General features: G+C 43.3%; 1 protein-coding gene across 1 annotated transcript in view; it reads right to left on the bottom strand.

Moving 5' to 3' along the window:
• EPAS1 (endothelial PAS domain protein 1) overlaps nucleotides 1-21,090 on the bottom strand; it is an 89,843-nt gene that overhangs the window by 60,920 nt on the left and 7,833 nt on the right. The gene's annotated exons all lie outside the window — the stretch shown is intronic.

Genomic DNA, 21,090 nt, shown 5'->3' with positions numbered 1-21,090 from the left:
CCAGAATTCTCCTGCTAAGCAATGGAAAGGTTGACTAGCTACCATACAATTACCCTGCACTGATCTTATCCTGCCTGGATTCTCAGTTGAACTAGTAGGAGGTCACCACCAAAGTGAGTCATGTCATCCTTCGCCTGCCTACAGGATACTCTTACACCGAGGCTATTAGGGCTTTTACCATGAATGAAGCACACCCTTTGGTGCCTCTCCTAGTCCCTCAGCCTCAAGGAAATGCCCACAGTGGCAGAATTTTTCTTTATGCTCTTTTGTATGTTCTTGCTCCCATCTCCAATGGGTAGGACAAAACAGTTCTCTCCCCAAAAGGAACTATTTAAAAAATTCCCAAGAGCATTAATATTCTAATGTAATACAATACTGGTTTTCAAATCCCATATTATCTAAGACTCTAGCCTAGAACATATAGAGCACTGCCCACTGGAGAGTACTGGATCCAACAGGTCCAAGGGAACCTTCCTCGCTGTGCTTTTTAAGCAGGGAAGTGGATTCCTCCCAGGGTCCTGTCCTTAGGAGACTTCCCTGCTCCATCTGGAAAGGTCAGCTCACCCTAAAGATAAACTGGACCTTTTTTCTTCTCTTTTGATGTTAAGAGCTACACAACATACTTAAATATTAAACAACATCTCTATCAATGGGGAACTGCCCAATCCAACAGTATAGCAAAAGCCTGTGCCCAAGCTGGGTGAGATAGAAGAAAGAAAGAAAGGCTGTGAGATGGGCTCCAACCCAATTCATTTTCAGTGTAGAGCAGAAACACCAACCACTTCTGGATTTCTCTATTCTCAACATTTAACAAAACGGCTCCAAACGGAGGACTCTGTCTCTCCTGTTAAGCCTTTTATAAGATGCAGTTAGTTTCCCACTTACGTAACTGCTTTTAATACGCGCCTTGAAAACTTAGGTGGAAAAAGTTTGGCATCTAGGGGCAGCTCGAGGATGAGCATTTTCATCCTGGCCAGGCTGCCACAGTATTGCCCCAGTCTATATGGCATATCACAGCCAAACGGGGACATAAATGCTCCCTCTAACTGTGTCTTGGTTTGGCCAGAGATGGCCTTAAACCAGTCTGTTCTCAGGGTTACTGTTCCCTACCTCCAGCATGCACCTATGCTTTGTATTTTCACAAGCAAGATTTGTAGTTTCAGATGATAAATATTTATTGGGCATCTACTGCCCATGGGCCTTGCTAAGAACTGTGGGGTACGTGAGACATATAAAAACGTAATTCGGGCTGGGTGTGGTGGCTCACGCCTGTAATCCTAGCACTTTGGGAGGCCGAGGTGGGTGGATCATGAGGTCAGGAGATCAAGACTATCCTGGCTAACATGGTGAAACTCAGTCTCTACTAAAAATACAAAAAAAATTAGCCAGGCGTGGTGGCAGGTGCCTGTAGTCCCAGCTACTCAGGAGGCTGAGGCAGGAGAATGGTGTGAACACAGGAGGTGGAGCTTGCAGTGAGCCAAGATTGCACCACTGCACTCCAGCCTGGGTGACAGAGCGAGGCTCCATCTCAAAAACAAACAAAAACCCCATAATTCATCCTGCCCTTGCTTTTAAGCTGCACAAACAGCAAATGAGACAAGAGGTTGCCCTGTATACACAGTAACCATAGACTAAATATTTGTTGGTGGTGGTGAGACCAGACATTGTATGGGCTGGCAGAAACACGCGAAAGATCATGGTGGGTTATTTCAGAAGACAGGAGAATCACACCCGATATAGTCAGTTTCCTTCGATTACTCATGTGTATCTTTGTAAAGTTCTGTTTTGACTTCCCTGTGGAAAACAGATGAGCAAGTGACATAGGGGCATAATAGTGGCAATATCTGATACAATTCACAACTTTCAGAGGAAAAAAAAGTCTTACTCTCTTGATGAGTTTGGTCAGTTTTCTACCAGTCTCTTATGCCATAAGAAGAGAAGCAAGACATTAATCTGTGGATGACTTTGGGACTCAGAGAGGCTCTGTAAATTCAAGGTGTTATTCCCTATTCAGTCTTATTTCTTCCATCCATTTGTTAAAAGACCTCATCAGCTGTGGACACAGTTGCCTCTGGCACCTACTTTATTTTACCTTTCTTAACAACTGTTTATTGAGCACTATTTTATATCCATCACCAAACTTAGCGCCAAATAGTAGAATAACTATTTTTAGAATAAAATGTAGCATATATGAATTAGACAAAATATAGCAGCTTTAAAAAGTCTCCTCATTAACTTCATCTAGATTTTCAAACTTTTCAAGGATAACGGCCCCGTGTTGCCTGTGTGCTGACTGTAGACTCTAGTTATGATCCATGAGGTTGCCATACAATTTGGGAGTACTGTGCTTCACAGAGCCCACAGTCTGCCACCCACTTCCTTCCGAGGCAGATAAGACTGGAGCTCACGCAAGGTTTGTTTTCAGCTGTTAATAGATTGATTCCTTGGTAATGTCTCCATTTTAGAAAGGCCATACAGGTTAGTACAGAAATTGTAAACTTCAGCTCCCACTGACAGGTAGGTTTGGCTATCAGGAGCAGTGTGTGAAAGATTCCGAAGACACCTCTGGGCTCAGAGGTGCTGTAACTGATTAATATTGCCTGTTTTGGGGGTGGACTGGGTGAGGGAAGCACAAGTGGTATCCATGCATTTGCCATCCCCGATATAATGGAAACAGCAGAAGCTTTGGAGTGAGGCCTCTCAGCTTCAAATCTGGGCTCTGGCTCTGTCTGCAAGACCTGAGGCAAGTCATTTGGCCTCTCTACATCTCAGCTCCTCATCTATAAATGGGAATAATATCTATTTCACAGGCTTGATGGAAAGCAGTGGTTCTCAAAGTGTGGTCCAGGGATGAGCAACATCAGCATCATCTAGGAACTTGTTAGAAATGCACACTCTCAGGCCCCACCTCAGACCTGGGGGCTGAGTAAGAAATTCTGGGGATGAGGTCCAGCAGTCTGAGTTTTAATAAGCCCCAGGCAGTTCTGATGCACACTAAGGTTTGGAACCCCTGTTGTAAAGAGTCACAAATAAGTCCTGCAGTACTTACAAGGATAGAAGTTATGTTTTATCAGTCATGATTGATGTAGTCATCTGCCACACAGTGACTAGCAAAGCCTGGCTTATAGCAGGTGCTCAATACATTCTAACCTCTTTTTCTTGTAAAAATATGAGCTGCCAGCATAAGAACCTAGCGGGTGGGGAAGAGAAGGGGTTTGTGTATTGTTTCAGGTGGAGAAATTAGCTAGTGTGGTGGTTCAAAGACTTAAGATGTCTTGAATGCTTGGCAAGATGTCTGTGAGATTTCCTCCCCCAAGAAGAAGGAAGTAAGTGGGCCCAGGATTCTGTAGCAGCTGACAACAATAATTATTCTCAGGGAAGAATTTCAGGGAAGGGTACCTATACATCACCCAAATCAGGAAGGATTATGTAGGACAGATCCAGCCCACAGCAAGCTTGCCTTAAACCTCATTCAGAGAGTTGAAGTTACTTAAGTCCCAAAGGCCTCTATTTAAAATAGTTTCACATGCTCCACAGGACGAACTGAAAATAGGTCTACTGAGGTGCCTGTACTATATCCTATATACCAGGTATTATATATAATAAACTTATGGTGCCTCCATCCTTCTCTCCCTGACACCCTTCACTCCCAAATATCATGATGTTGATATAGTGTTTGTTTGCCTCACAGGTATAAACAATGGGGCAGTGATTTCCATTCCTGCACAGGCTGTTGTGGGGGTGCCGGGGAAAACAGGCAATATGTTTATAAAGACAAATCACTAATCATTAGGAAAATGCAAATCAGAGCCACAATGAGATACCACTTCACACCCACTAGGATGGCTGATATCTAAAAAAAAAAAAAAAAAAAACAGAAAACAACAAGTGTTAGCAGGGAAATGAAGAAACTGGAACTCTTATGCACTGCTCATGCAAATGTACAATGCTATGGCTGCTATGGAAGACAGTACAGCAGTTTCTGAAAAAAAATAAACACAGAATTACCATATGATCCAGAAATTCCACTTCTAGGTCTACACCCAAAAAAAAAACTGAAAATAGGGACTCAAATTGTACACCATATTCACCATGATTCACAACACCCAAAGGTGGAAACAACTCAAATGTCCCTTGACAGAAGACAAGATAAACAAAATATAGTGTCTACACACAATAGGCTATTCGGCCTTAAAAAGAAATAAGATTTCGAATACATATTGTAACTTGGATGAACCTTGAAAACATTATGCCAAGTGAAATAAGCCAGACATAAAAGGACGAATATTTTATATGTCTATATATACAATCTACTTGGAATGTTCATATTCATGGAGAAAGTAGAATAGTGGTTATCGGGGACTGGAGCACGTGGGGAAGAATAAAGACTTATTATTTAATGAGTACAGAGTTTCCATTTGAGATGATGAAAAAGTTATTGAGATGAGCAATGGTGATTGTAGCCCAACAATGTGAATAGACTTAATGCCATTGAATCACATATTTAGAAATAGTTAAAATGGTAAAAAAAAAATTTTGTTAGGTATATTTTACCACAATAAAAAAAGAAGATTTAACCACCTTAACCCCACTACTACCAGCAAAGAAAAACAACAACACAATGCAAAGCTTCTACAGTACTCTTAAACTAAACTCTCACATGAAGTAAGTATCTTGACTAGAAAAGACTCCAAAACCTCTCCCTGCTTGAAATCTAAGATGATAATGGCACGGGCAGACAGTTTTCTTAATGTACTTTCATCTGCCACACTCCAAGCATATCTGCTGTGAAAAAGAGACACAGCTGAAAATGGAGATTTAGCTCTGGCTGTCCAGTATGTTCATCCAGTGGCTTCAAAATCCCTATTCTCCTTTCCATTAATGAAGGTTTGCTTCGATCTTTCCATTAGCCCACAAACTACTATTAGAAAAGCCATTTATCAAATTAACACTGAGTACTGCAAAAGTCATCTGCAAGCGGCGTGCACTTTTCCACGTAGGAGTTGCTATGCCAACAGCTGCTCCATGTGCATTGTACAGAAGTAGCCATTTCAACAAAGTCCCGTTCAACAATTCTCAGGACCAATTCAGTCTTATGTCCCTTTGCACTCCCCAAATGTGCACACATGGCAAGGACCCCACCAGAATCAGGTAATGACCAACTAAGGGAGGAATTACAAAATCAACAAATGTCTGCACACCGAAAATTTTGAAAAGCAGGCAACAATTAGTTCCTCTCTTTAACTTGTACTCCTACTCCCATCCTCATTCCTTGGGAATACAGAGTCAAGGAATTTGATGTAATAAGAGTCTGGCCAGTAATTCTAGAAAAAGGAGTCCAGGGTGAATAAATTGAGGGAGAGACTATAATTATTCAAATTGTTGTAATAAGTCATTTGCCTGAAGAGCAGACAACTATAAACAAAATGAGGCAAAATCCTCGCATTCTGCTGTCGCCAAATTTTGTTGCAAATTTTTGTTTTAAAAGATGCCTGGGAACTCTTAAATATGTTTAAACTGACTGGCATTATCATGCTTTCCCACAGAGACAAAAAAAATCTGAAAAAGAGAACTTAGGAAACGATTTGTCTTGACTAAACAGTAAACTTTACAAGCAATTCCCAACCACAAGCGATCATCCCCAGCCTCATACCATAACTTCTGATTAAATCAAACATTCAATTCAGTTTAAAAATGAATCAAAGAAAATAAGCAAATACCACAGACACCTGGCTCCAAAATGAAGAGGAATCACCAGAATATCAACGTTTATTGTAAATCTATGCCACACTTCCAACCACGATCAGCAATGGAGGAGAAAAAGCTAATCACAACCCTTAAAAATATACCATTTCCAAGGATGAGATAGAAACACTGATAGCACCTTTTTCAGCTAAACTAGTTGGGTTTTTAAAATAATCTTCCAACTGTCAGCAAATCTGAATGATACTTTCTTTAAAGTTTTCAATATCATGGAAACAATTGTATAAAGAAGAAAGAGTGCCTTTTTAAAGATATAGATTGTGTCATAAAATTTCAGGAGGACAATAACTAATTAAAATTAAAAATGGAGCTTATTTGAAATCTTGGTCACAGGAACACCACTGAAGAAAAACTTGTTCTCCCAGCTAGCAGCTCCTGGCTCAAAGCATACATATATGGGCCACACTGGAGGATCATTTTACCCAGAATAAGGTCTGGCCCAGCCCTGGAAGCTGTCATCATTGCAGCCTCTTCCTATGTAATCAAGTGAATTATTCTAAGTCTAGAGAAAGGCCTACATGGCACTTAACCTTTTATTTTGTAGCTATTTCTGGGGCACCATAGCTAACACACTGGTCAGAAATACAGAAAAGATGCCACTTTTCAGGTAACACATTGGTCAGAAATACAGAAAAGATGCTGCTTTTCAGGTTTGAAAATAATGTTGGGCTGGTTACAGCTTGTTTTCTGAGCCCGGACAATGAATAAGAGTTTCACTATGATACCTCTATAAGTGGAACTTAATACAACTATGTATTAAATCTTTGTAACTTAGTAGCAAGAGATAGTTCTGATATATTGCTATATAAAAAATGCATTTCACAATAGCATATAACATAATGCAGGCATACCTCATTTTATTGTGTTTCACAATTAATAATATTAATAATAATTAATGGTGAATTTAGGGGAGACATGTCATGTGAATTTACAAGTAGTTCTGCTACAACATGGCATATGAGCTTCTAAAAATCACTACACTATGCAAAAATAAAAACCACAGAGCTTATGGGAAAGAAGAGGTTAGGGTATAACACTCAAAAACTTTCTCAGCAACACAAAAAGATGGGAACTTGATAAAAATGGTAGCACAGTTTTATACATGTTAAGTGGTTAAGAAACATAGGCATGCCTCATTTTATTATGCCTTACTTTATTGCACTTTGCAGATATTGCACTTTTTACAAATTGAAGGTTTGTCAGGCAAGTTTATCCATGCCATTTTTCCAATAGTATGTGCTCACTTCATATCTCCACGTCACATTTTGGTCATTCTTGCAATATTTCAAACTTTCATTATTATAGCTATTATGATGATGATCTGTGATCAGTGATCTCTGATGTTACCACTGTCATTGTTTTTAGGCATCATAAACTGCACCCATATAAGACAGTGATCTTACTCAGTAAATGTTGTGTGTGTTCTGACTGGTCCAGTGATTGTGTTTGTGTGTGTGTGTGTGTGTGTGTGTGTGTGTGTGTCTCCCCATCCCGCCCCCCAATCCTTCCTATTCCCTGAGACACAACAATATTGAAATTAGACCAATTTTAATAACTCTACAATGGGCTCTATGTGTTCGAATGAAAGGAAGAGTCACACATCTCTCACTGTAAATCAAAAGTTAAGGAATGATTAAGCTTAGTGAGAAGATCAAACCAGGCATAATATTCCCTTAAGCCAAAGTCTAATCCAGAGCAAGGCCCTAACTCTCTTCAATTCTATGAAGGCTGAGCAAGGTAAGGAAGCTGCATAACAAAAGTATGAAGCGGCCAGGCATGGTGGCTCACACCTGTAATCCCAGCACTTTGGGAGGCCGAGGCGGGCAGATCACGAGGTCAGGAGATCAAGACCATCCTGGCTAACACAGTGAAACCCCGTCTCTACTAAAAATACAAAACAATTAGCCAGGCATGGTGGCAGGCATCTGTAGTCCCAGCTACTCGGGCGGCTGAGGCAGGAGAATGGTGTGACCCCCGGGAGGCGGAGCTTGCAGTGAGCCGAGATAAAGCCACTGCACTCCAGCCTGGGTGACACAGCAAGATGCTGTCTCAAAAAAGAAAAAAAAAAAGTATGAAGCTAGCAGAGGTTGGTTCGTTACATTTAAGGAAAGAAGACATCTCCATAATATAAAAATGCAAGGTTAAAGAGCAAGTGCTGATATGTAAGCGGCAGCCAGTTATTTAGAAGATCTAGCTAAGATCATTGATGAAGGTGGCTACACTAAACAGATTTTCAGTGTAGATGAAAGAGCCTTATGCTGGATGAACACGCCATCTAGGACTTTCACTGCAAGAGGGAAGAAATCAATCCCTAGTTTCAAAGGACAGGCTGACTTTCTTACTAGGGACTAATGCAGCTGGTGACTTTAAGCTGAAGCCACTTATCATTTACCATTCTGTAAATCCTAGGGTTCTTAAAAATTATGCCAAATCTACTCATTGGTGCTGTTATCAGTGGTACAACAAAACCTGGATGACAGCACATATGTGTATGTGCTCGCTGTCAATACTTCTAGTTACTCAAGAGCCCTGATGGAGATGTACAAAATTAATGTTGTTTTCATGCCTGCTAACACAAGATCCATTCTGAAGCCCATGGATCAAGGAGTAATTCTGACTTCCAAGTCTTATTCAAGAAATGTTGTAAGGCTACAGCTGCCATAGATAGTGATTCCTAGATGAATCTGGGCAAAGTAAATTGAAAGCCATCCAGAAGGAGTTCACCATTCTAGATACCACTAACAACACTTGTAATTTGTGGGAGGATGTCAAAATATCAGCATTAACAGGAGTCTGGAAGAAGTTAATTCCAAGCCTCATGGATGACTTTGAGGGGTGCAAGACTTTAGTGGAGGAAGTAACTGCAGATGTGGAAGAAATAGCAAGAAAACTAGAAGTGGAGCCTGAAGATGTGACTGAACTGTTGCAGCCTCATGATAAAACTTGAACAGATGAGTCAGACCTTCTTACAGATGAGCAAAGAAAAGTGGCTTCTCAAGATGGAATCTGCTCCTGGTAAAGATGGTGTGAACACTGTGGAAATGACAACAAAGGATTTAGAATATTACCTCCACTAAATTGATAAAGCAGTGGCAGGGTTTGAGAGGACTGACACCAATTTTGAAGGAAGTTTTACTGTGGGTAAAATGCTATCAGACAGCATCACATGCTGCAGAGTCTTTCATGAAAAGACGACTCCATTAATGTAAAAAACTTCATTCCTGTCTTATTTTAAGGAATTGTCACAGCCACCCCAGCCTTCAGCAACCATCACACTAATCAGTTCTGCAGCCACTGACATGGAGGCAAGAACCTCTCCCAGTAAGATTATGACTCACTGAAGGCTCAGATGATTGTTCGCATTTCTTTTAGCAATAAAATATTTTTAAATTAAGGTATAGATATTGTTGGCCAGGTGCGGTGGCTCATGCCTATAATCCCAAAACTTTGGGAGGCTGAGGCAGGTAGATCACTTGAGGTCAGGAGTTTGAGACCAGTCTGGCCAACATGGCAAAACCCCATCTCTACTAAAAATACAAAAATTAGTCGGGTGTGGTAGCACATGCCTGTAATCCCAGCTACTGGGGGTGCTGAGGCACCAGAATCGCTTGAACCCAGGAGGTGGAAGTTGCAGTGAGCCAGGACTGCCCCACTGTACTCCAGCCTGTGCAACAGAGTGAAACTGTCTCAAAAAAAAAAAAGGTACATACTTTTTTTAGACATAATGCTAAAATATAAACATAACTTTCATACGCACGAGGAAACAAAAAAAAACATGTGACTCATTTTATTGTGATATTCACTTTACTGTAGTGGCCTGGAACAAACCTACAATATCTTAGAAGTATGCCTGTATTCTGTAATTATATATCAATATTCATGATACAGAGAAAAGTATGTTCACCAAAGAGTTAACAGTGGTTATCTCTGGGTGGTGGAATTTTGGTGATTTTTATTTTTATCTCCATGCCTTCTTTTGCTATGACTTTTTATGGGCAACATGTGTATTTTTTATAATCAGAAGAAAACAAGGTAGCAACTTTAAAAATAATTTTACAGGAGAGACAATTCATGGAGATGGATGTGTGTGCACATGGTCCCAGAGCCTCCCTAACTCCCCTTGTGCTATAATCTTCCAAAGAATTTGAGGGGGCTCTGCCCCTCTTGCCCTCCACCCTCAGAGCCCAGAGCACCCCTGGGTGACGTTTGCAGATCCCTGTCCTCCCTCTACATCCTGCCCTCGGTCCAGCAGTGTGAGTGAGCTGCTCCTGCACTGGGGCCAGCCATTCAAGGAGCAAGGAAATATTATGCAAGAGCACAGGAAGTCAGAGGAGACAGGATTCTGGGCAGGCCTGGCAAGGAGTCTGTGTGAACTCCAGTGAACAAGCAGACTTTGCTCAGTGGGGCCGAAGCCAGCAGAAAGCCTTCCCAGGGCAGCAAAAGGGAGCCGTCCACCTCATGTCTCTGGCCAGTGGGCAGCCATCCAGAACTTGATGTACCTGATGTGAGGCAGATAAACCCAAGACTCAATATTTCTACTCTTCTGGCCCAAGTTCAAGGTGACTCCCCGACACTTATGCACTGTGACTCACCTCCGTCCCACAGTATGCACCCCCGCCCCTCTGTACAACATGACTTCATTCAGTGATTTTCAAACCTGCTCCTCTCACGGCCACCAGCTTTCCAGTTCAGTCCTCTCTCACTGTCTCAGAGTGAGGGACACAGTTCCTCCGGCTTGCCTGCAGGGGGTGGCTCACATCAGTATCAGCGCTGAAAACTTCAGATACGTTCATGTACGTGTACATGAGTCACAGCGGCCACAACCTCTTCTTTTGCAGTAGTTGATATTTTGGAAGCCCCAGTCCAACTGGCAGGGCAGAGATCATATCAACCATCTAACAGAAGTAGAAACTGAGGCACAGAGGGAGTGCAGTGTGACCTAGTTGAGGGTGCTCGCCATCACCCCAGCAGCCTGCCTCCTTCTCCCTGGCATCAGGAGATGGAGACACTACCCCTCCTGCAAGCACAATTCTCCCTTTTTGTAGAAACCACTGGGCAGCCCAGCTTCTCATACCCTAGCCCACCTCCTTCTTGAGGGTGGTGGTCCTGCTGCTGTCATGGAAGTGGGCTGGGCCATGCCCAACAGTGACTTCCAAGTCTCTCCCCCTCTACAACAGAACCTCCTCTTGGAGAATGGGGAGTTTCTTCCTACAACCTCCCACCAATTATCTTTAATCATCCACCCTCCTTCCCTCTAAGGGAGCATGTGAAAACAGGAGTCAGGACCAGGCTCCACTTGAAATTTACTTCACAATGGAGCTGGAACCCTACTGGGGATCTCTGAGCCAATTTTGACTGGTTCCCATGTACTCGTCCATTTGGAAGATGGGGAAACTGAGGCCCAGAGATATCATCCAGCTGGTTAGCACTTGCCTTTGCTGTCTACCAGGCCACAGGAATAGATATGCAAATAGGATGTTTTCCCGAATAGAAAGGACCTAGATCTGAGTGGACGGATAGCCAGGGATGGGTAGAAATGGGGCTGTAGTCCTAGGACCCCCAATCCCTTTGGCATCTGTGGAGGGGCAGGCAGTGGCGTTTCAACATGCAGAGCCAGCCATGTAGAGAGTGACACCCCACCCAATCACTGCCCCTGGCCTGATAATTGCTAATTGTGGTAGGAACTGACAGTGGCATTCTCCTGGGACTATGTTGTGTATTTCCAGACGCCATCAACACACAATGGCCTCTACTCCTCTGGTGTAAACACTGCCAAATAAGACAAATAATAACATCACCACGACAGAAAAAGAAGGTGCCAAGAGAGACAGCAGGGGTCTGTGGAAAGAGTCTGCGTCTGGGAGCTGTTCAGGTAGGCACTGCCACTCTCTGGTTTTGTGATCACATTTTTGTGCCTCAGTTGTTTCATCTATTTGACAAAAAAATGACAAAAGCTTCAATCTATATAAAGAGCTTTGAAAAAAAAATGAGCACTGAACAAATATAAGAAATAATAGGCCGGGCGCGGTGACTCAAGCCTGTAATCCCAGCACTTTGGGAGGCCAAGACGGGCAGATCACGAGGTCAGGAGATTGAGACCATCTTGGCTAACACGGTGAAACCCCATCTCTACTAAAAAATACAAAAAAAATTAGCTGGGCGTGGTGGCGGGCGCCTGTAGTCCCAGCTACTTGGGAGGCTGAGGCAGGAGAATGGCGTGAACCCAGGAGGCGGAGCTTGCAGTGAGCCCAGATTGTGCCACTGCACTCCAGCCTGGGTGACAGAGCGAGACTCCGTCTAAAAAAAAAAAAAAAGAAATAATAATGTTGAAGACAAAGACCCAATAACCCCCAGATTATTTCACTTAACAAACATTTAAGAAGCACCTCCTGTGTGCAGGCACCGCCCCAAACCCAGAGGATATGGCAGTAAGCATGTAATGCGCGGTCCCTGCCTTCATGAAGCTTACAAACTAGGGGGCAGCAAAGGTGATAGATAATAAGCAAATCAATTACGACATGTGGGGCTGGTCACTATGGCTCACGCCTGTAATCCCAGCACTTTGGGAGGCCGAGGTGGGCAGATCACCTGAGGTCAGAATTCAAGACCAGCCTGGCCAATGTGGTGAAACCCCGTCTCTACTAAAAATACAAATATGGCATGGTGGTGTACGCCTGTAATCTCAGCTACTCAGGAAGCTGAGGTGGGAGAATCGCTTGAACCTGGGAGGTGGAGGTTGCAGTGAGCTGAGATTCCGCCATTGCACTCCAGCCTGGTGACAAAGTGAGACACTGTCTCAAAATAAATAAATAAATAAATAAATAAATAAATAAATAAATAACATGTGGGAAATGCTGTTAAAACAAAACAAAACAAAACAGGAGGGAGGTTAACTAAAAGAGTTGAGAAAATGCTTCCCTAGGGAGGTGATATTTAAGCTGAGACCTGAAGGCTGAAGTCAGCTGGCCAGCCTCATGGGTGGGGCTGAGGGATGAGCAAGCTTAGGCATTAGGGGCATCAGAGATGTTACAGATGAAGGATCAGAGGCCAGAGCTGAGTGGCCTGTCACATTTCATGGTCAGTATGTAGCACAGCCAGACGTTTGCACTCAAAGCCTTTTTTCCACTGTTAGAAACACTAGAAGGTCAAGGTGTCTTTTAGGTGTCAGCATTCACTCTATTTCTCTATCGGCTAGTAGCTGTCTGACCTCTGAAAGACCGTGGGCAAGTCATCTGCTTTCTTTGGGAGCCCACAATTAGGTCTTGCTCATAAGATACAAAGCAACAAGTAGTACCTGAGCAGACATGGTACAGATGTAGCTCTTTAGGTTTAGAGATTTGGGTGTGCTGAGTTGAAGGGATATTCCCATTCTCGACAGAATCACATCTGGCACAAACCATCTCCATCTCCACAGGGGAGGGAAAAACGGGTCAGATGTGGAAAGGAGCATAACTGGTCAGACCCTTTATCCAGAATCCTGGAAGTGTCCTTGGTCTCTTGGTATAATCAGATTTCCTCACATCTCAGGGTATGGGCAAAAATAGAACTTATAGCCAAAAATCATTGTTAGCAAAAACTAATAATTCTGAAAATCCCAGCCAGGTAAGAAATTTAAAGGCCTGAGAGCAAGAGTCTCCTAGCTTTTCCTAAGGCTCCCTTCCAACTGCAGCCAAATCACATCAACAGGCAATAATGTACCTAATGATTATATTGCTGTGCTTGTTAATAATGATGCCTTGAAGGTCTGCCCTTTATACTTTTCAAAGTTCTATTGAGATAATAGTTGCAAAAGTGATTTTTAAAATATAATAGACTTTAAAAATGCATGGTTTTATGAAACTCTAGCTCATTTCAAACTCATAATAGTACTCTGAGAAAGCAGCAAATATGTCTAACCCCATTTAGAAAGGGGTTAAAGAAAGAAAGGTTAAATTACCTGTCCTAGGTCATACACATCAAAAAAAGATCTAGAAAAGTCTTTCGAACTCCTAGAGACTTGAGAGCTCCTCTGAACCCCATGTGGAGGTAGGCTTTGCCAGGGACACAAAAAGAGAGAAGGTGACTCGGGAGCATTTACAATCCATTTGGCAAGATAAAAGCCAAGAAACACAGAACCCTGTGGTCATCCCAACGCTAATTTTGGAGGCAAAGAAATTCAAGTGGGTGAAAGTTTGTCTCTCTCCAAAATAAACATGTACTCTGCCTTGGCCCTGAAGATCTAACTCAAGAAGAATTAAGTTGTCGTCATTGCCCTGGTAATATTTGGAGCCATACAAGGAGATACAGGTGGCCTGGAAACACCAGGCTTATGTTGATTTGGGTATGGAAAATGGTTTCAAATGTGCTCAAAAGAGATGGCTCAGGAACAAAGGAATCAATGCTCACAGTCACCCAGACTCCTTTCTGCCTGGGTTTTCTGCTCACCAGGCTTTCCTAAGGCCTTGGGCTGGCTGACGGCCACAGTGACCACACCACCCTCAGGTGTGCCCGTGTCTCAACATCTCACTAGCCAAGGTGGGGAAAAGTACTTCCTAGGAGTTCAGCAAAGGCAACATTGGAACTTTTCAAAAGGATGTTTTACTTTAAAAAGGAAGAGAAAAGGAAATGAACACAACGGAATAGACATGGATATGTTCATAGGTTTCACACTCTAACAGAGATCTAGTCACAGGTTAGCTTGGTAGGACATCTTCCTTTTCCTTCTGGAGGTCCACCTGGAGCTGTGAGAAGGTAGATGCTAGACCCAAATTTCTTTTTCTTTTTTTTTTTTTTTTTTTTTTTTGAGACGGAGTCTCACTCTGTCCCCCAAGCTGGAGTGCAGTGGTACGATCTCGGCTCACTGCAACCTCCGCTCCTGGGTTCACGCCATTCTCCTGTCTCAGCCTCCCAAGTAGCTGGGACTACAGGCGCCCACCACCACGCCCGGCTAGGTTTTTTTTTTTTGTATTTTTAGTAGAGACAGAGTTTCACCATGTTAGCCAGGATGGTCTCGAACTCCTGACCTTGAGATCTGCCTGCCTCAGCCTCCCAAAGTGCTGGAATTACAAGGCGTGAGCCATTGCGCCCGGCTAGACTCAAATTTCTAGCCATGGCAAGATTTGGGTAAACAACACTTTCTGGCCTAGGGGAGTTCTTAAGAGATTCTTGAGACGAGTTCCCTTAGTTTGGGCTGCACTGTGCTCCAGTGCAGGAAAGGACTGCAGGTCCTGGTTCTGACAGTCCAGGCTCCTTTCCACCTAACTGCAGAGGGCCCTTCCCTGCTCTCAGACCTGAGGCTCAGCAGCCTGCACAGAGCAGGCAATGAGCAGAGGATGACTGTGGAGTGGGTGATTGAACCAACCAATCCTGCCTGGACCAGGCAGCAGTTTCCCAGTTCTACAGGCATTTATTACTAGAGGGACAGAAAAGGAATAAGAGGCCAAACATGCCAGGCACAGTGGCTCACGCCTGTAATCCCAGCACTTTGGGAGGCCAAGGCAGGCAGATCACGAGGTCAGGAGATCGAGACCATTCTGGTTAAAATGGTGAAACCCTGTCTCTACTAAAAATACAAAAAATTAGCCAGGCATGGTGGCAGGCACCTGTAGTCCCAGCTTCTGGGGAGGCTGAGGCAGGAGAATGGCGTGAACCCAGGAGGTGGAGCTTGCAGTGAGCCAAGATCGTGCCACTTCACTCCAGCCTGGGCAACAGAGTAAGACTCCCTACCCCCTCCCCCCCCCCAAAAAAAAAAAAAAAAAAAAGACCAAACATGCAGTTGTCATTGTGAGGTTAAATTCCAAGCCAAAAGTACTCAGGAGTTATATGGCCTCCCTCAAAGTACCAGTGGACAGAGTGAGCTAAAGTGACTTGGATGAGACCGGCTGGCCTCTACTGGTCCTTGGAATGGAATCTTCTCCAGTGATTTGGGATCTCTGGCCAAGGCCTGGCCCACAGTGTTCAGCTGTGACTTTAAGTGCTTCTAAATTCCTCCAGGGAAAAGGTTACACCTGCTCAAGGAGGGAAAAACCCCCAACTGCTCTACCCAGGTGACTTCAGGAAGACGGCTCCTTTTTTCCCTCTTCTGGAGGTATCATCCCAAGAACTTGAGTTAGGGCTTTAGGGAATGTTGTGACCAACACTAGGAAAGAAGGTCAAGGAACAACTTGGTCACAGTGCTCTGTACAGGGTGTGCAATTAACAGTTATTGGTAGAAACTCATAAAAGGGATGGTCTGACTTGGATTTGGCTGTTTCATGCCCTACAAATAGTGGGATGTTGAAGGGACTGTTCTATCTTTCCATAATTGTTAGACTCAAAAACCTAGAATCCAGAATGAGAAAAGAATGAGAGCCTCATCAAATAATGAGAGGGACAAAGGTTTTACCGTCAGAAAGAGAACATGGGGATGAGGGTCACTGCTATTTTAGGATACAGCAAGCTGTCCTGTTCCAGCTCCCACTCCATAGACTAGGAGACTCAGACATGGCATTTATTACCCTGAGAAGTGGTACAGGCCAAAAAGAAACATATATCGGACTGATTTGGGCACATTCACACATGACTGATTTACTAAGGGCTAGCAGGGGCGGCTTTGAGGTCAATATTATAGAAGACAAATCATGGCCTCCTCCAACCACCCACTTGGTGCTCACACTAGAGCCAGGCTTCTGGTTGGAGGGCTAATGGAGATGTCCTGAGCAGCTTCTCATGTGCCAGAAGAGGCATGCGCTGCTCCCATGGCCCCAAGGCAACCCAAAGATTCCATCACAACATGACTCAGGAAGGCCTGCCCCTAAACTTCCCAGTGCCAGCCCAGGCCTGGTCCTCATCTTGTTTCTGCTAACAGAGCTCCAGATCCAGCTTTGGAAGGAACTGGCTCACCAGTCCTGGCCTGCACACTCTGTTTATTCCTGCCTCCTCATTTTGCTTATGCAATTCACCTCAAATGGAATGCCCGATACTCATCTGCCTATCCACATTCTACCTAATCTTCAAGACAGACCTAGATCTTCATGCTCCTCCAGGAAACCTCTCTGTAATCTCCACTAATCACTTCCCTAACTATTCCCAGCACACAAGATCTATTTACCCTTACTCTCACTTTATTACTATCAATCTTCCATTGTTTGCTCAATGTTTTATCTGAGTTGGTTTTGACTTCCTAACAAGATGGCAACATTGTAAAGCCAGAGCTTGGACATCCATTAACATAAACCATCTTATATTGCTTAAACAAATCATTTTAGGACATCCTGAGTTCAGGGTCCATCTAACGCCTCTTTGTAACCTCACCCTGTACAGCATAGCACCTGAATTTGGGAGAAACCTATAAATGTCTACACACAGTGATGATCCCACGAACCCTCCTATACGCATGGTGGATAACCAATGAGGATAAGTTAGGTTGATGTGAGCAAAGTGTCTACCTGTGCTTCCAGTTCTCTACACCAAACTCCCAAAGTTCCTGATACAGACAGAATTACTCAGTCTACAAATAATTACTGAGCACCTAAAGAGACCTCTATTCTGACCTCTGTCGGGGAAAAAAGTAACAGGAAAAAATGACTGGGTCCTTGCTCTTGAAGGGCTTACCACTTAAGTGGTGATCAGGGATATATGCCACCCCCAGCCTTCAAAAGCAAGTTGTAAAAGCGTCATACAAATAACAAAACACAGACTGAAGACCATATACAAACACAGGGGTAACCAATGTGCAGTTAATCAGGGAAGGCTTCCCAGGGAAGATGATCTCTGAACTGAGAGCTAGTGCCCTCTTGCACAACTTCCCCATCTTGCTTTTAACTTTGAGATTAAGCTGGAGTATTTTGTTTGGCTGTACTCACCTTAGTGTATAAGGCATTCTTGAAGTGAAGAACTAATATAATACTAGCCTGATGTTTGCATCTGATATAAAGTTATGTATCAATAAGACCTGACTGTGGTCCCCCCAATTTTTTCTTTTCCTTTTTCTTTCTTTTTAAAGGGAAATAAGTAAAGGGGTCAAATCTACATAAATGAAGAAAGCAGAGCACAAGAGGCAAGCTTTCCAAGTAACCCAAGGGGCATGAACAAAGCAATTCTATTATTTTTTTTTTTTAAAAAAACTAAGCAGGATTTCAGAGCCAAAAAAAAAAAAGTAAGGTATTAGGGCACATTAGAAAATCAGACATCCTTGGCCTTCAGGAACATGCTATATTGTTAGAAAGGCAAAAACAAATAAAGTGTCATTAGATAACAAGGAAATATAAGCAGGTTCTTTGGCAAACAACCAAAAGCTAGCAATGCAGGGAGTGGGAGTGCCACTGTGGAAATTTCTACGTTCCCTTAGTGATTTTGTGAAGATTTCGGGAAGCCTGGGCTCACAATAGAAAAGTAGGAGCTATTTGAATAGGAAGAGAGGGGGAAAGCATCCAAATGGAGGAGCTAGTGTGAGGGAACAGAAGTGGGAATGGGTACGGAAGCACTGCCTTTGAGGCTCTGGGAGGAGGCTTGTGTATTAGGAACTTAGGAGGCACAGCGAATGATGGTGAATGGGCGATAGAGGTGGGGTGGGGTCCCTTGTAGTCAGCAAGGTGAACTCCCACTGCCATGGTGGCTGCCCTTGGGAAGAAAACTAGACCAAGGACCCATGTTTTCACTGAGGCCCTGAGTGTCTAGCTAGTCTTTGGAGATCCCTAAGAGAAGCACCCAAATCCACAAAAGAAACCCCTGTCCCACTCAGGATTCTCCGTGCTCCGAGGACAGGACAATCCTGCTGAGGAGGCCCAAAACAGCTGCAGGATCAGCACCACGCAGACCTCTTCCAGGGGACTAGGAGAGTGATCTCAGCAGCCAGGGTGCCTTCCAGTCAGTTAGCAGGGAAATGCACAGGGGCACTAATTTCCATGGAAGTCCGGAAGACTCTAGAGAGTCAGGGGACCACACAGTGCCCAGCCACACAGACTAGGATTTCCTTAGATGTCTTGGCCATGACAGAGGCCCTCACCAAATGGGAGGGGCATATCAGCTGAGGCAAGACAAACAGAGTGATGGCAAGAAAGCCAAAAAACCAAGAAGAGCCTCAACTCCCATGCCCCACCCACCAATAACTCCCCCTAAGTCCCAGGTACAGAATAAAAGACAGACTCCTGCCGCACAATGTGGTTACATTTATAGAAGCTCTCTTGTCACCAGTGAAATGTGACCTTCATACTTTCCTTATCTTAATATCTGGGTAAACATTTGTTGTGCAAGCACACAAATAAAGGTTCTAAAGGTGAAATGTGGTGTGTCCAACAACACCATACTGCTCCAAACCCAGGCCCCAGAGAGTCCTTTTAGCTCTGCAGAGGATTTCTCTCTCCCTTCACCCTGGGCACCAAGGCACCAAAATTAGCTTCGTCAACCTCAGCCAGCACTGGAGTGAACGCTGCCATTCGAAAATAGCATCTGAGAACTCTTGGAAACACAGGAGAGAAATACAAGGGTACAGCGGTTTGCAGAAACTTACTGCGAAAGCAATCTCACTGGAGTGCTTTTTTAACTAAATATACAGGAAAGGGGCATTATGAGGATTGACTCCAATCTGTGTAAAGTGAATTATATGCTTCTAGCTCCCATCCTGATTAATTCTATTAAGCGTGATTGTTTTCATTTAGAAAAATATTGTAGAGGTAATGTTCATAAAAGAGAGTTTATCAAATGACCCGTGCTTTGATCCCAAATTTTGCTGTACTAACTTGCACGGTCCTATTATTTCTAGACACTCTCTAAAAACATTGTGTCTCATTTCCCCATATATTTGATATATGTGATTTTTAAAATCTTATCTTGAAATGCAGAAGAAAGGATTCTCAAGCAGTCCCCCAAAAGGCACAATTTTCTGTTGTTTCTATGTGGAATTCATAAACAAAGCCAAGTAACCAATTTTTTCTGTGTGCTTAAAGGCACTCTTTCCTGCAACTGTGTGTGACGTATTTTTCCAGGACAATCTTTCTCAATACTCCAAAGTGCTTCAGTAACAGGAAGTCGTAAAGGTAGGAAGGAGGCCTGTAAATATTTGCTGTAATTACTCATTAGTAATGAGAATGGTTGGCATTGAATTTTGAGTCACCCTTTTGTGCTCATGGCTCATTACCTTGTAACTGGAGCCCAAGGTGGTACATATGGGCCTTCCCTCACCATGGACACCCAGGTCCACTTGTAGGTTTTACTTCAGACAGTGTGGCTTGTTTCTCTCAGCACCTCCATTTCCCAAATATAAAGGAAGGAAAGAATGATAGTCTTCTTGCTCCCTGCCCCCTACCCAGAGGCAGTCAGGAAAAATCTTATACAAAGTAGTGACAGTATGCAAAGTTTTTATCGAGAGTAAAATATGTGTATTTTTTTTAACACTATACTAATACAACATGGAGAGACAGATAAATACTGCCTGGGTAGACACACAGCACAATGATTTAAGTGATTACCAAAAAATAATCATATACTTTAACAGATGTATTTTAAACAACGTATAAAATGCTTCTGAAGTTTCTCAGATTCAGCTCATGTGCCTCTTATTCATAACAAGCCATTGACTCCCCATAGTCACAGGCCAACATCAGGGCACCTTGGACTAAAAATGAGACCAAAAAACTCAACTAAAGCTGTTACAGAATTGATTAACTTGTAAGAATACTATCAGCTGTACCCCCTGCTTCTGGGGGCAGCCTACAGGGCAGTGGGGGTTACCTTCAGCACACAATCAAGAGTACAACATACTGGACCCACTTTCCTGACCATGTGTTTGATTACACAGCCTAACCACATAAAATCACTAATTTGTTATGATTGCTACCACTTATCTCTTAGTTTTTTTTAATTGGAGAGTTCCATGGCTGGGGATGGGGGGGACAGTTCAAGAAGTCACTAGGGGTGTATAAGACACTTCTAACAATCCAAGTCTATGGCTTTGTAGAATTCAGAAAATGTCAGATGAGTACATGGCAAATAAACGTGTTTTAATGGGGTCATTTTTCTCATTGACAAGACACCCTTTCTGAAATATTTTTCCACATGAGAAAAGGGTCTGTTCACAGGATCATTGTCTGGCATGGAAATTACTTACAACTTTAAAACTGAGGAATCTTTCCAAGTTCGGGGGAGTGGGGGCAGTGGGAAATGTACCTCCTGGAAACGTGGAACTTCTGGCAGTGATGTCATCTAGTAAGAGTTTTGCTGACGTACAAGTGGCCCCTGCAAACAGCCTAAGGCAGTCAAGCAAACAGGTATTTCTTAAGAAATTAGAAAAAGCAAGGTCACTTAGAAGTGGATAACATTCTTGTCCATTCCACACCTGACTCTTCAGCTCCAGGGATCTCACAAAGGGTC

The sequence above is a fragment of the Chlorocebus sabaeus genome, chromosome 14, assembly GCF_047675955.1.
Source record: "Chlorocebus sabaeus isolate Y175 chromosome 14, mChlSab1.0.hap1, whole genome shotgun sequence".
Classification (NCBI taxonomy): domain Eukaryota; kingdom Metazoa; phylum Chordata; class Mammalia; order Primates; family Cercopithecidae; genus Chlorocebus; species Chlorocebus sabaeus.
Note: the sequence above shows the minus strand (reverse complement) of the source record. Positions and strands in the feature narration are given on the sequence as shown.